Here is a 4113-nt window from a genome sequence, read left to right as displayed (position 1 = left end):
TTAGTGTGCAAATCTTGAAGTTTTGAATTACAAGCGTACATTGTGCAATGAAAGTAGTATGTTCCCCTCCTCTCATTCCCAACCACCTATGCCTGCGTTTCACTGCACTGTTTATATAGTTAAACTAAAATACAGCTTCTCTCTGCACTTATTAATAGCTTAGTACCATAAAGAGCTAAGAGTGGAAAGGAGGATGCTGTATCAACTATGAGCTGCTGATCACAAAACATTGATGTCATGATATTAATTTTGTCTTGGATGCCATTGAACTGTATGTTAACATATGTCACTAATATGGAGAAGAACAAAATGGTTTAAATTCATTACTAGGAATGTAATGAATATCTCGTATGTACGTAGTTGTGATTAGGCTCATCCATTTTATTTTTACCAAATTACAATGTTTAACTGCCTAATGTTCAATGTTAATTATGTTTTGTGCAGTGATGTAATAGAAGTGTAACAAATCAGTAGGTCAAATAATTAATGGCTACCTCCATTACTGAGTTACTGACTATTCTATTAGAGTATTTGTATTGCACTCCACAACTAGTATAAAACCATGAAGTCACCTCGTTTTGCACAGAGGTGACAATTTTTGTCTTACCTTCCTGAAATATTATGTACTAAGTACCATACCTGTAAAAATTGGACAAAGTACACTCCTTCACATAACAGTTTATATCTCTGTGCTGGGATGGAATATCTGCCTTTTGTAACTTGTGCTATAAAGCCAATTGCATAAACCATCCATTTACATAAGCCATCCAAGTTGACAAGTGACAACTTTGATGACTGATAACGTCAAATTGGAAAAGGCTATTGACTTGAAATTGTGAGCACCAACATAGTTTAGTGGATTGGAAGTGTTTCAGGTTTTTTGTGCACTGAGTTATGATCTTTCAAGTTCTTAGAGTTGGATTTGTCACACGTGTGGAAGACCCCTTTTCACAATTTCGGTCACAACTGATTTGTGGCCATAACATGAAATAAAAAGTTATGAGTCAGCCTAAGTTTGGAAAAGTAGGCAAAATCTATGTCTCCACATGTCCTGCTTTCAGACACCCTGTCACAAATAAAGGTCTTGCTGGATAAACAACTTGAATTGCTTTTAATTTGAGAAACAGAGTACTATTGATGGTTGACAATTAATTTCACTGAAACGTGTACAATTTTAACTAGTTGATAGTTAAAACCAATCGAGCAACTGTTTAAATGTGTTTCCTTCAGAAAATTGATTAATTAGGTTGATTTGTGCAGTAACTTAGTAAAAATACTGTCAAACAATTACCTGACTGCTCTATTAGAGTTGCCAACTATGTTGTTAGGGTATGCCGACCTTCATTAAAATTTGTGGCGTGCATTTTACAAACAAAGGCTTATAGCATTTTTACTCTACCTATTATGCTAGCATTACACTGTACAAATGAGTCTGACTTAGTGACCGTCACTACTTTTTGTGGTAATGAGGGTCACTGATTGCAAAAATGGTCAGTGACAGTCACTGGGATTTGCCACAAAATCCATGTGATGCTGCACACCACATGCCACCAAAATCAATGTTTAACTATTTTGCAATGCTTGTGCTTTAGTATAGTCTATAGACATTATGTAATATTTGAACATTCAATAAAATTTTCAGTTCAGTTAACTAATTTTTCAGTTGAGGTAGTTAATTATTCGTAAAAGTTTTAATTTTTAGAGATCTTATAGATCTTAAACTACCAGCATTTGTGCTTTCAACGTTGAATTTTCATAAACATTTACAAATTTCAGTTGAACTTACCACCAAATTCAATCCCAGAAAGCTTATTTTCAAAATTTCCTATGTGAGCATAATAGCTTAGACATTAAACTACAATACAACTAATTCTGTTGCCTATAACTCAGCATATAGCTACTATATAGTTAGCATTCATACTTGCAGTGTTACTTAGTCAAACTGCCACAAATTCAATCTCCGAATGTAAAATTTCCTTACATGGGGAGCAGCCTAGTCCTAAATTGCTATACTAGTTCTGTTTTCTAGCTCAGTAATTATATACATAGCTACTATTAGCATTTGCACTTTCAGTGCTAAACTATCAAAATAATTCATTCAAAATTTTCCAACAAATTTAATATCAGGATGTTAATTTTTCAAAATTTTTTGAGGAGGGGAGGGGTATAGCCACAGACCCCTTATATATTCATGCTTCACATTTCGCAGAGTGTGTTTTGCACACTGTGCATGGAGTCACTTCTATCCATGTGTCCCCCTTAGCAAAATCCTCCAAACCTGTATTACGACGGAAACATGCAACAAGTAACAACATCCTACTGGTAAATATACATACATTAATTTTACTCATAGAGAACTATTGGATATTTGTAGATCACATGTCAGCTACATAATTATTATAAGCAAGTTACTGCCGTACTGCACATCATTTGACGGCAGAAGCAACAGAAAGGGCAGAACAAACAAGTTTAAATAATGACAGTGTCACAGCTAGGAATGCTACCCTTAAAACAAAATACACAATTTCAACTGTTTCAATTTGAATTTTTAATAGATTATGCAATACAGTACATCAAGCACAAATATTATACCACAAGTGTACAGTATGTGTAAGTGAAAAGTAGAATACCAGCATATGATGTAGACAAGTAAAGTGGGTAAGAGTGACATGTTAGGGAGCTCATGTATGACTAAAATACCAATGAAATGTGATAATAAATGTACTAAGAATTAGATTAATAATCACTAGCTATTACTTTTGTTTTGTTTGATGTAGAATTACATCAAGTGCCAGCACTCTGTCAAGTACCAGCACTCTGTCAAATGTCCACTAATGTATTTAGGAAACCTATCATTAAGCAATTGTTGTTGACCCTGTGATTGCCATAGCTAGCTTTATTGACATCAGTATTACAATATCATAATACAGCTTCATGTGTATTAACTGGCGACTGCAACATAATCATGACATTCTTTACCAAAATGGATTTTCCTTTTAAAAACATTCCATCTGTCTACTATAGTTTTATAAAGATGGGTTTTTCTTTTGTGAGATTTTAGTATCACTTTATTCTATCCAATATCAATTGTACCTACATACATACAGATATACCATAGTACTCTTACCCACCCTACATATCTGTAATACATCTTTACCAGTCACAGTCTTGTATACCTAAAATAGTGTATTTGTATATTGTGCAAGATTCAGTGTATTGATAATCTATTCTCATTGTAAACCTAATGTGGTAAAATCAAGCGTGGAAACTACTGTACAATTAATATTATGTTAACTTTTAAAAACTTGTATAATACCTGGATGTGACAGTAGTACTATGGTATGTATGTGGTGCAATAGGTAGTAGATAGAGACTAAAACTACACAAAAGAAATGTCATCTTTAAAAAGCTATTGGCTATAACAGACATAGGTAATGTGTTTACATGGAAAATCCATTTTGGTTAAGAATATCATGTTACTGAATGTTATGTGATATGCATATTCTAACACAGATGTCAGCTAATAACAACCTCAAGATCAATAACAATTTTAGTGACAATTTTACAATTCTTTGTAAACACATTAGCAGACACGATTGACAGTGCTCTGCAGAGTGCTGGCACTTAATGTAATTCTACATCAAACAAAATAAAAGTAATAGTGATTTATAATCTAATTCTTAGTAAATGTATTAGCTATCACATTTCAGTGTAGTTTTACATTTTGTATGTTGTCTCATATACTGGAGCTGCCTATCATGTCAGTCTTGCCCACTTCGGCTTGTCTACATCATATAGTTTTCATATACACATTTGTGATATGTATGCTTGATGTAATGTAATTCATAATCTATTAATAATTCCTGGGTTCACCATAAAAGAGAACAGCATGAAACTGCTGAGAATGTATTTGCATAATGTAAGAGTCTAAAGTAAAGTTTATTACATCCCAAGTGCGTGGGAGTATCAAAGCGCCGCACTGGGTTATAACTACCATACAGCTAGACAGAGCGGCGCTGCTACTGTACGATATATTAGTTATCACCCTGTTGCGGAGCCACTCAGCCAGTCTCTTTCGTGACATCATAATAACCGCGAATGGCATTGTTTACC

Source organism: Dysidea avara, chromosome 2 (assembly GCF_963678975.1).
Source record: "Dysidea avara chromosome 2, odDysAvar1.4, whole genome shotgun sequence".
NCBI lineage: Eukaryota > Metazoa > Porifera > Demospongiae > Dictyoceratida > Dysideidae > Dysidea > Dysidea avara.
Note: the sequence above shows the minus strand (reverse complement) of the source record.